This window comes from Apodemus sylvaticus, chromosome 12 (assembly GCF_947179515.1).
Source record: "Apodemus sylvaticus chromosome 12, mApoSyl1.1, whole genome shotgun sequence".
Lineage (NCBI taxonomy): Eukaryota > Metazoa > Chordata > Mammalia > Rodentia > Muridae > Apodemus > Apodemus sylvaticus.
The window spans coordinates 99,028,806-99,041,207 of record NC_067483.1 but is presented as its reverse complement, the minus strand read 5'-3'; the positions used below and the strand labels follow the sequence as shown (position 1 = coordinate 99,041,207).

At 48.1% G+C, this 12,402-nt stretch overlaps 1 protein-coding gene and 1 pseudogene across 1 annotated transcript in view; one reads left to right on the top strand and one right to left on the bottom strand.

The window, feature by feature from the left end:
- The window catches only part of Nek2 (NIMA related kinase 2), a 712,524-nt gene that overhangs the window by 398,744 nt on the left and 301,378 nt on the right, over nt 1-12,402 (bottom strand). The window lies entirely within an intron of this gene.
- LOC127697551 (60S ribosomal protein L7a-like) lies at nt 5,090-5,877 on the top strand (annotated as a pseudogene).

Here is a 12,402-nt window from a genome sequence, read left to right as displayed (position 1 = left end):
CCAGGCTTCGGTTTCTGTTCTGTAAAGGGAAACCCATATGTGTGGCTGTGTTGCCATGACGACTGGAGGGCCGATTCATAGTCTCACTCAGCATTGCCTATGACAAGTATCCAGTCAATGATCGAAGCATAGAAGGCCTTGGTCATTAAAGGCCTTTGTATGCTGGTTGCAAGTACACTTTGGTTTTGTCTAGTTTTTTTGGTTTTTTGGGGTTTTTGTTTTGTTTTGGTTTGGTTTGTTTTGGTTTTGGTTTTTTTCAAGACAGGGTTTCTCTGTGTAGCCCTGGCTGTCCTGAAACTCACTCTGTAGACCAGGCTGGCCTTGAACTCAGAAATCCACCTGCCTCTGCCTCCTGAGTGCTGGGATTAAAGGTGTACCGACCGGCTTTGTCTAGTTTTTGTTACTGTTGGTTTGTCTGTTGGGGCAGAGTCTTGCTACATAGCCCAGGCTGCTTCATCGTTCAGTCTCCCAAGTTCTGGGATTATAGATGTGAGGCATTGTGCTCAGGACATTTTCTCATTATGGAAACTTTCAGATGTACACCAGAAAGACCTGCGTGGACGCCGCTGCTACGCCTCGCTCGGTGGTCTGACTGCTCGCATCTCTCTCAGCACACATCTATTTTCTGAACTATTTCTACGTAAGACGGAGAGGTCAATTAAAGTACAAGAATTCACTTCTCTTGAAAATGAAGACATTTGGGGGCTGGAGAGGTGGCTCAGCGATTAAGAGCACTGACTGCCCTTCCAGAGGTCCTGAGTTCGATTCCCAGTAACCACGTGGTGGCTCACAACCATCCATAATGAGATCTGATGTGTGTGTCTTCTGGTGTGTCTGAAGACAGCCACGGTGTATTCATATAAAGAAATGAATAAATAATCTTCAAAAAAAAAGAGAGAAAGAAAATGAAGACATTCTCCTACCTCTTTCCTTTATTATGCTTAAAAAAACTGACAATGGCTACCTAAGCTCACCTGTTCTCAGGCCATGTAACATGTTCCTGTATCATTCAGCAATGTCTTCTAAAAGATTTTTTTGTGTTTTCCAAATAAAAGTCAGTCAAAACCAGACATGGTATCTGTAATCACTTGGAGACTGAAACAGGAGGATATCAAGTTTGAAGCCAGCCTCAGCTACCAAGTGAGATAAAGCTGGTGTCGGCTAATAGCCAGAGGCACTCTCTGTCTGTCTCTCTGTCTGTCTGTCTGTCTCTCTGTCTGTCTGTCTGTCTCTCTGTCTCTGTCTCTCTCTCTCTCTCTCTCTCTCTCTCTCTCTCTCTCTCTCTCTCTCTCACACACACACACACACACACACACAATCAACACCCTTACCCTGCATTTAGTCAGGATGTATTTCCCCCTGTTATTATACAGCACAGTGGTGAAGATGCTTCGAGGCCCACGTTATTACTGATTCAGCTGCAGGAGCTGCAGGCTTCAACCTCCTCCACCGAGGCGCTGCTATTAACGCAGGCCCCAAGACACAGGTGCACAAGTTGGGTTACAAAACTTGCTGGTTATTAATTAGCTTTACTACCCAGTACTTGATGTCGTTTCGTTTTTGTTGTTGTTGTTTTGTGCTCCCTGTTCTTGAACCCAACTCGATGGTGGTCAGTAAAAGATGATAGAAGGGGACAGCTATGGCAGCCCAGTCTTGTAATCTCAGGAACTGGGAGCTACAGACAGGAAGGTCAGAAGCTCAAGGTCATCCTCTGCTGTATAGAAAGGTTAGGCTTAGCCTGGGTTACATAAGACCCTGCATCAAAAAAAAATTTTTTTTTAATTTAAATGTGCCTGGAAGAAGATAGGCAGAAAGGGAAGACGCCTGATCTCAGGGAGGTGCCCCTCCTTTGATCTGAGGAGGGTGGTTTCCTGCTGTGGAGTGCTTGTCACTGAAGGAAGCTGTATTAGTCACCTTTCCCCTTGCTGTGACCAAACACCAACAAGAGCAGTCTGAGGAGAGAAATGTTTGTTTTGGTTCATGCCTTGAACTGGAGGTCCACCATGGCGAGATAGGCAGCTGGTCACACTGCATCTGCAGTCAGGAGACTGTGGTGGGTGTTTGTTTACTCTGGCAGCTAGGGGCATCACCCACCTCAGGTGAGCTAATCTAGAACTCTCCACACAGGCATGCCCAGAGGACTTGGCTCAAAGGTGATTCTGGTGGTTTAAATAAGAAGTGTCGCCCGCATCGCTCCCCCCAACCTCTCCCCACTCCATACGTGCTCCCCCGTTGGTAGAGCTGTTTGAAGAAGCCCAGAAAGGATGGTCTCACTGGGGGAGGGATGTCGTTAGGGGTGGGCTTTGAAAGTTTAAAACCTCACCTATGTCCACTCTGACCTCTGATTCCTGTTTTTGAAGGATGATGTAAGAAGGCGCCCTGCTCCTGCTCCAGATGCCCACTGCTAGTTGGCCTGGTTCCCCAACATGAGGGACTCTTGCCCTCTGGAACCAAAAGCCAAAATCAACTCTCCCTTGCGTAAGCCGCCTTTGGTCCTGAGGCTTCATCACAGCAACAGCAGAAGTGACTAAGTGCTGGGTATGGTGGCACACAGCTTTAATCCCAGCGCGCCAAAGGCAGAGGCAGGCAGATGTCCGTAAGTCAGACAGCTTGGTGTACACAGCTAATTTCAGGGCAGCCAGGGCTACACAGAGAAACCCTGTCTAAGTGACTCTAGGTCTTGTCAAGCTGACAGTTAACATAAACCATAGAGACCGTCTTCCTTCCTGGGCTCCCCGAGACGTCTCTGAGACAAGATGGACATCTGGCATTGTCTAAATAGGAACCTGCACTGGCTTGTCTTTTCCTCTCGTCTCCCTAACAGTTGACTCCCACATGATTCTGCACACAGCGATGACATTTCTGAGCACAAAATTAATCAGGAGGAGTAAACATGCAGTTGAGAGGGTGGGATGTTAAAGATGGGTACTTGCCACTGAGGGGAGGGGACTCTTCAGCAGCAGATCTCAGAGCCTTGGGCTCTGCCCTCCAGACACAAACAACATTGGTTCAAAGTTCAGGTCTGGGTCAAATGGTGAGCTAAACATTTTAAGAGGCTAGCTGAATGCTGTGTACACAACTGTTATCCAGCACTGTAAGCTGATGCAGGAGGATCATGTGTTTGAGGTCAGTCTGGACTGAAAAAAAAAAAAAAAAAAAGCAAAGCAAAGCAAAACAACCCAACCTTTCTCAAAGTTGAAGCACAAGAGGGAATCCACGCACAAAGCCCTGGGCTATCTGCGCAGAAGCCTGGCTGAGTCTCATTCCTGGCTGACCTCGGCACCCTGTTTCTCTGTTACTTCTCCTTGCCCGGTTGCTGGCTTCTAGTCAAAATACACACGACCATTTAATTATTAATCTGAGCAAAACGTTGCCAGGGAGTTTCACTGTGGAGTTTTATGCGTGTGCACACCACAGGGAGTTGCTTGGCTTTCCCACTTCCTGGTCCTCTCTGTACGTTTCGGGGCCCTGTCCCTCTCCATTTGTGCAGGTGGCTATAAGTGATCCCATCAGAGAATTAGCTGCTAAGAACTTTTTGGTTTTCTTCTTTGAAGGTGTGTGAGGGGAAAGGAAATGTTTGGCTGCAGTGGACAGATTATGTTCACAAGAAGTGAGTGACCTTGGCCATGGAATGGAGCATGAGTCTGTGACCAGGAAAGAGACCAGGGTTTGTATTCAGTGAGGGTTTTATACCTTGCTGTCAGTAGAGACATTTAAAGCTTGCTAACAGCCCAGGGATCCAAGAGCCATCATGGAGACTTAGCACATATAAATGCATCCTATTTTTATATTAATACTAGGGAGGGGAAGCTGAAAGATCAAACACAGAGGAGAATGGATTTGAGAGACACTGTTCAGAGCCATTGGGAGGCCTGCAAAACTAGATTCAGCGTGTTGCATATGCCCAGGTTCTCATTCCTCTCTCTCTCTCTCTCTCTTTCTCTCTCTCATTGTGTGTGTGTGTGTGTGTGTGTGTGTGGCTGGCTGGCTGGCTGGCTGGCTGTGTATGGTTGTGTGTGTGTGTATGTGGCTGTGTGTGTGTGGCTTTGTGTGTGTGTGTGTGTGTATGTCTATGGCTGTGTGTGACTCTGTGTGTGTGGCTGTGTATGTGTGTGTGGCTGTGGCTGTGTTTGTGTGTGGTTGACTAAATTTGAACTCCTAATCTTTCTGCCTCAGACTCTTGGGTACTGGGATTATAGACATACACCATCATGCTTGGATTTTTCCTTCCTTCCTTCCTTTATCCAGCTTCCTTTCCTTCTTTCTTTCTTCCTGTTTTAACATGCTTGTTATTTCTTAAACTAATTCAATGGTAAGGATAAAGAAACTAATAATACATATCCTTAGTCCTCTTGGAACTTAGCAAAATCTAAAAATAATGGAGGGGAGAGAGAGAGAGAGAGAGAGAGAGAGAGAGAGAGAGAGAGAGAGTGAGAGAGAGAGAGAGAGAGAGTTAATATACTGAGGATTTCCTGATCTTGCTTAGAAGGGACATAGGAAGCTTCCTGAAGAGATAACTGAGGGACTGACAGGAGGTGAAGCAGGGCCCAAGGTCTTTCCCTCTCAGCAGTCCAGGACATTGCATGTGGTTTAAGAACAGCTTTAGGGATGTGAGTCTTCCATAGATGGAAGATGTATTAGTCAGGGTTCTCTAGAGTAACAGAACTTATAGAATGAATGAACGTGCGCGTGCGTACACACACACACACACACACACACACACACACACACAGGATTTATTATTATTACTTATAGGCTTTGGTCCAGCTAATCCAACAATGACTGCCTATAAATGGAAGGTCCAGGAATCCAGTAGTTTTTCAGTCCACAAGGCTGGATGTCCCAGCTGGTCTTTGTATACACCTGAATCCTGAAGAACTGGTGACTGCCAATGAAGGAATTGATTTCCTAGGGAGGATGAGAAGAAGCAGACAGAGAGCAAGGTTTCCCTCGTCTCTGTCCTGTACATAGGCTGCCGACAGAAGGTGTAGTTCCAGTTAAAGATGGATCGTCCCCCTCAGAAGACGTGGATGAAAGGTTTATTTTCTCACCTCAAAGATCCAGATTAGAAATGGGTTTTCTCACTGCAATGACCAAAGGAAAGAAGGCCAAGGGGAAGAAGAAGGCCCCGGCCTCCTCCATTGTCAAGAAACAGGAGGTCAAGAAGGTGACCAATCCTTTGTTTGAGAAAAGGCCCAAGAACATCGGCATTGGGCAGGACATCCAGCCCAAAAAAGATCTAACAGACTTCATCAAATGGCCCCGCCACATCAGGCTGCAGCGGCAAAGAGCCATCCTCTATAAGGGGCTCAAAGTACCTCCTGCCATTAACCAGCTTACCCAGGCCCGGACAGGTGAACAGCTACTCAGCTGCTTAAGTTTGCCCACAAGCACAGACCAGGGACAAAGCAGGAGAAGAAGCAAAGGCTGCTGGCCCGTGCTGAGGAGAAAGCCGCTGGCAAAGGGGACGTCCCAACTAAGAGACCCCCTGTCCTCCGAGCAGGAGTCCACACAGTCACCACCTTGGTAGAGAACAAGAAGGCTCGGTTGGTGGTGATTACCTATGATGCACACCCCACTGAGCTGGTGTTTTTCCTGCCTGCCCTGTGTCGAAAGATGGGGTACCCTAAGGGAAAGGCCAGGCTGAGGCGCCTGGTCCCCAGGAAGACATGCACCACTGTTGCCTTCACACAGGTTAACTCGGAAGACAAGGGCACTCTGGCTAAGCTGGTGGAAGCTATTAGGACCAATTACAAGAACAGATATGACGAGATCTGCCGCCACTGGGGAGGCAACGTCCTGGGTCCTAAGTCTGTGGCTTGCATTGCCAAGCTAGAAAAGGCAAAGGCTGAAGAACTCACCACTAAACTGGGTTAAGTGTACACTAAGTTTTCTGTACATAAATATAATTACAAAATTATCTTCCAAAAGATAAAAAAAAAAAAGACAAAATATCCCTTAGCCATGTTGGCACACATCTTTAGCCCCAGCACTTAGGAAGCAGAGGCAGGTGAATCTCCAAGGTCTGAGAGAGGTCACCCTAGTCTACAGATCATGTTTCAGGACAGCCAGGGCTGTACGGACCCTGTCTCACAAACCAAAACCAAAAAAAAAAAAAAAAAAAAAAAAAAAACAGAAACAAAACAAAAACCTCCTAAAAAGTGTGTCCAGTTATTTTGGTTTTAGTTAATTCCAGATGTAGTTAAATTGACAGATCAGGCAGCCATCATGGAGCATAGTAGATTTTGATGTCACCAGGGACAGTCAGGAAGACTACAGAGGCAGGGTAGGAATAATAGTAATATGGTTTGAATCTGAAATACCTACTCCTTCATCCATCTTGCTTTGAATATTTGGCCCCCATCTGGGTTCTTGGGGAACTTGCTAGAAGAAGCTGTCACCCAGGAGAGGGCCTTTGGAAGTTACACCTTGGCCCCTGGCTCTGTCCTGTTCTCCTTCCTGGCCCACTGCAGTGCGGGGGCTTGAACCACACACTCCCACCATCACAGACCAAGCTGCACATCTTGCCCATCCCTGCCATGGAGGACAGAAGCCTCTGAGACCATGAGTCACATGACTAACACAGATGCATCCTTCCATTCTGGGAAAGGACAGGTGACTCACTCCTGAATGTCTGGGCTTGTTTCAAGGCACAGGTTGAAACAGCTAGGTTGACAGGAGGAGTGAAAGCTGAAAGGAGAGGCTTGGGCTGGGGCTGGGGCTGGGGCTGGGGCTGGGGCTGGAGGCTGGGGCTGGGGCTGGGGCTGGGGCTGGGGCTGGGGCTGGAGGCTGGGGCTGGGGCTGGGGCTGGGGCTGGGGCTGGGGCTGGGCTGGGCTGGGGCTGGAGGCTGGGGCTGGGGCTGGGGCTGGGGCTGGGGCTGGGGCTGGGGCTGGGGCTGGGGCTGGGGCTGGGGCTGGGGCTGGGCTGGGGCTGGAGGCTGGAGGCTGGGGCTGGGACTGGGCTGGGACTGGGCTGGGCTGGGCTGGGGCTGGGGCTGAGGCTGGGACTGGGGCTAGGGCTGGGGCTGGGGCTGGGACTGGGGCTGGGGCTGGGGCTGGGGCTGGGGCTGGGGCTGGGGCTGGGACTGGGGCTGGGGCTGGGACTGGGGCTGGAGGCTGGGGCTGGGACTGGGGCTGGGCTGAGGCTAGGGCTGGGGCTGGGGGCTGGGCTGGGCTGGGTCTGGGTCTGGGTCTGGGTCTGGGTCTGGGTCTGGGACTTGGTCTGGGTCTGGGGCTGGGTCTGGGCTGGGCTGGGGCTGGGGCTGGGGCTGGGCTGGGGCTCAGAGGTCACATGCTTGCGTATCCTGCACAAAGCCCTGAGTTCCATGCCTGGCCCTGCATAAGTGAGGTTGGGAGCATATATCTGTAATTCCAGCATCTAGGAAATAGAGGCATGGGGATCAGAAGTTCAAGCACCAAACACCAGTAATTCCAGAATTCCTGAAGCAGAAACAGGTGGATAACTGTGAGTTCAAATCCAACCTGGTCTACAAAGCATGCTTTGGGTCATCCAGAGTTACACAAACTAAGTTCAAGGTCACCTGTGGCTGGCTATATGACAAGTCCAAGACCAGCTTGGGATACATGAGACCCTGTCTCAAAAGACAGTGTAGAGACTGAGTGGAAATGAAGGCTAATCAATCACCTTTGGAGAATTATGTGTGATATGTGGTGTTCAACTTCACTGGACTGCGGGGTGCCCAGAAAACTGGTAAGGATGTATCTGTGAGATGATTTCTGGAGAAGACAGGCGTATTTGTCAGAGAACTTAGTGTGAAGCATTAATTTGAACGTAAGTATAACTATCCAACAGGCTAGACCCAGGTGGAGTATAAAGCATAAGACAGGGAAAGCACAGACTCACACATACACACACACACACACACACACACACATGTGCACACTCAACACATCTTATGCAGTTGTATTCTTGCTGCTGCCGTCCGAACGACACCACGGATTCCTCATCCTGAGTGTGTATATAATACAGTGTATGTGTGCTCACGGTTGAAGAATCATGTCAGGAGAAGCAGGCAGTGGGTAACCCCCAAAGTTCAAATGAAGACTAGAGCTTGTTAGGGTGGGGTGCTGAGGGCCAGAGGACATAGAAAGACTCCTGGCCTCCTAAAATTCAAGGCCTACCCTTTCTCTGTATGTTCTATCAGGAGTTCCAGACCCTTGGGGAGTCCCTTGGGCCAATGGCTAGGCAAGTGGCCCAGGAGTTTCTATGCCTGGTGTGGCGGCATCCTGCAGTTCTTCAAGGATGAGACTTCTGTTTGCTTTGAGACAGGGTCTCACTACACAGCTCTGGCTGGCTTGGAGCTCACTCTGTACAGGTGGCTGTCTTCAAACTCATAGAGATCCACCTGCTTCTGCATCTGGAATGAACATGTACCAACATGCCTGGCTAAGAAGAGATCCTTTAGTCTCAAGGATGTGAGAGAAGGTTGTGGAGAGACGCTGTGTGGCTTAGTTTTGTGTCCACTTGACAAAACCCAGAGTTATCTGAAAGGAGAGAGCCTCAGTTGAGAAAATGCCTCTATACGATCCAGCATGGATCATTTTCTTAAGTAACAATTGATGGGGGAGAGTCCTGCCCACTGTGGGTGGTACCATTCCTAGGCTGGTAGTCCTGATTTTATAAGAAAGCAAGCTCAGTAAGCCATGAAGAGCAAACCATGGTGGTCTCTGCATCCGCTCCTGCTCCCAGGTTCCTGCCTTGTTTGAGTTCCTGCCCTGACTTTCTGAGGATTGAACTTAGGTCCTTGTGTTTCCATGGCAATTGCTCTACTGGTCGACCTATCTCTCCAGTCACTTCATTCTATCGATGAGAAAACCAAGTTTGGAAATGTCCTGGGTAGGAAAGCCCTTAAAAGCATGTTTAAACCATGTCATTCCAACTCTTGATTGAAACTGCTTCTCCTGACTAGGGATTCTCACTGTGCTACTCTTTGACCTGACCATGGACCCAGCCCATCAAAAATGGTGGCATAGAGGGGTCTTAGAGACCTATGCACTGCATTGTTACCGTATAAATATATATATCAGAATTAAAATGCTTTCATTTGCATAAAATTGCTGTGTAGCTGTTCCCTCTGGGCTGGGCACAACCATTGCCACCTTGAATCAGATCATCAGATCATCTGGAGACCCTGGTGAGATTGGGCTCTCTCCTGGAAGGAGAAGGGGAAGGGAGGCTCAGTGAACTGTGGGATGTGGAGACCCCTCAGTATAGCTTCCCTTTAGTCACCATGCTTCTGTAACTCTAATAAACTCAGTGGTTCACCAAGTTAGACCCCAACAGAATCTTTCCATAAGTCTCTTGGTGCCTTTGTGTATCTTATTAGAAAGAGATATACATCTTCCCAGTAAAAGTCATATGGCAAATGTGCAATCTAGTGTGCTCAAGCTATACTACCCAAGAATATAAGATCTGAAGAAAGGAATACAGGCTACAAAATAGACTCTCTGAAATCTGTTATTTCATCACTAGGGAGTGAATGTTTGTGTGCCTTAAAATGCACATGTTCAGAATGAGGCATGGTGATGCATGCCTGTAATCCCAGTAGTTGGGAGGCAGGGTCAGGAGTTCAAAGTCTTTCTCAGATATATAGTAGGGTTGAGACTAGTCTGGGTTCTGTGGGTACTTTTTCAAACACACACACACGTAACACACACACACAGAGACAGACAGACACACACACACACACACACACACACATGCACACACATTAAAGTTCTAGTCTAAAGCATGATAGTGTTTAAGAACAGGCTACACAGGTCTGAGGTAGTACTTCAATGATCCGACTGGTACTTGTGTACAGAGGTAGACCAGAGCTTGCTCTGTCACTCTCCATGGGTGCATGAGAGGACAGTCCCAGGAAGGCATTACAAGAAGCTAACTACCAATAATCCAATTAGGAAGCCTTTCAGAAGAACTGGATCTGCTGGCACCTTGTCTTAGCTTGCTTTATAGTGCTGTGTTAAAACATTCTGGCCAGAAGAAGCTTGAAGAGGGAAGGGTTTACTTGGCTTCTATGTCTACATCACAGCCCATCACTGAGGAGAGTCAGGGCAGGAACGCAAGGCAGCAACCTGGAGGCAGGAACCAGGGTAGGAGTCACAGAGGGATGTTGCTTTCTTGTACCACCCAGAACTATCTGCCCAGGGATGGCACTGCTCACAGTGGACTCTTCCACATCAACCAGTAATTAAGAAAATACCTTACAGGCAATCTGATGGAGGAATTTTCCAGTTGAGGTTCATCTTCCTATGACTCTAACTAGTTTCAAGTTGACAAAACTAACTAGACTCCCTTTCCAAGCCTGTGAGAAAACAAGTATTTGCCATTCATACCACTGCCAGAGAGCAACGGTGTGCCTCAGTTTCCTTGTTACGAGGGCCCTCTGCAGAAGGTGGGGTGGCTTCTTACAAGGGGAGGCTCATCAAACACTAGCAAGACTCTGCAGCATTCTGAAGGCCAGTGCTACCTTTCTGTTGGGCTCAGGTGTTGAATCTGAGAATTTTGTTGCCAAGGAGATTCTTATGCATAATGAGGGCAGGCCTCTGTGTGTGCCTTGGACCAAACCTCCAGGGCAGTTAGCTGAAGATGCTGGTTTGGAAGCACATGTTAAACAGGGAGGGCTACCCTTCTCTGCATCAAGGTAGGCTGTGTCTCAAAAATCAGTCTAGTCAATCAGGGGGCCTACTTGGGAAGAGAAAGGCTAGTGAGAGAAGAAAGATAACGGGGTGGGGTGGGGGAGGATATGGTCACCGTGCAAGATAGGATTGGAAAAGTCATTATAAGACCCATGTTCATTTTGTACAATGAACATACACTAAAGTTAAAATTAACTTTAAAAAAAGCACAAAATGTCTAACTGTTGAAAAGATGTTTTGCTTACCCACTTTCTCCACTTTTCAGAATTCTTAGTGAGTCTAACTCCCTTTTGATTTGAGACCATTTTGTCAGACACTGTTCTCAGTCAGTAGGCCTGGAGGCTCAAAGTATACCCTCCCTATCACAGTCCTTGCTTATTTGAAGTCTACTCAATCAGTATTATTAAAAACAAAGTTACCACGTGTTTATTATGTGAAGACAACTTGGTTCTTTCCTTCTACCATGTATTTTGATCCCAGAGATTAAACTCAGATCAGCAGGGTTGGTGGCAGATGCCTTTACCCACTGAGCCATCTGGTCAACCTTCAGGTTTTTGCTTTTTTTTGTTTTCTTTTGTTTTTATTTCTTGGTTTTGTTTGTTTGTTTGTTTGTTTGTTTAAAGCATGCATCTCTAGTCTTGCACCAGTTTTATCCTGTTGGGTCTAAAACAATGCCACTATGGGGGAATCTGGGGCCAGGGAATTACTGTTTGGAACGTCCTTGAGCTGCTCCCACATTCCTGGATACTCTCACCCTTCTGTTGCCTCTGAAAGAGGAGCCCTGCAGTGGTGATCCACTCGATCTGAAGAGTGAAATCTCCACTGAACTTTTAGCAGCATCACCATGCTTGTCTGAATTGTTGTTACCAGGTACAGTGACCTGATTGGGGGTTTCTCTTTTCTCCTTGGCTCTATGTAGCTCCCAGTTGAAAATGGCCATAGTAGGCTGTTAGCTACCTCACATGGTCAACCAAAGGAATGGAGTAGTCCACAGTGTGAATGGGAGTCAGTGGGTTGTATTTTAAATACTTGGAAGTCTGTATTGGAGGCCAGACCACCTCCATTGCCACTTCATTTCCCTTTTAACTCTGCTTCCTTTTTGCACCTTTGTGTGGCTTTAAATCAGTGTGTTTCCTCTCTCTGGGGGACCTGACTGTCTAAGTTCTCTCTGAGGGCAAGCTAAGGTGCATCCTTTGTTAGAAGCTAACTACTTTCCTGGTGGCAGCTTTTTGTACAGCTGCCCAGAGAGGTCAAGTGGGTACTGCCCACCACTTCCAGGAACCCATTGACATTCTGTGGGGAGGGACTGACCTCTCCAGGAGGCCACCAGAAGAACCCATATAGGCCGCAGGTTTACAGAGTGAGGGGAGCCAGAGGCTTGCTGTGATCTTGACCCTCCTCCCCAGAACTCAGAAGGGAAAAAAGCCCTGTGGAGCAAAGGGAGCAACTTCTGGTTCATCCTGACAGGCAGTGTGTTCCACATGGGGTGTGTGACTCACCAGCCTTGGTCATGATTCTGCCCAGGATTAACAAGTCTTCCGGAATTAGCAACCAGTGCATACGCCCACAGAGTAGCTAGACAGCTCCCATTCAGAACACACAGCAGGATACGCAATCAGAGAGCAGGAAGGCTCACAGTGCTGTGGATGACCCTGGCTCCTCTGGCCAGCCTGCAGGACGAATCCTTCTCCTTCCCCATAGAATTCTCCTTCTAGAGAGGGGACTCCTTTCTGCTTTGCCTTT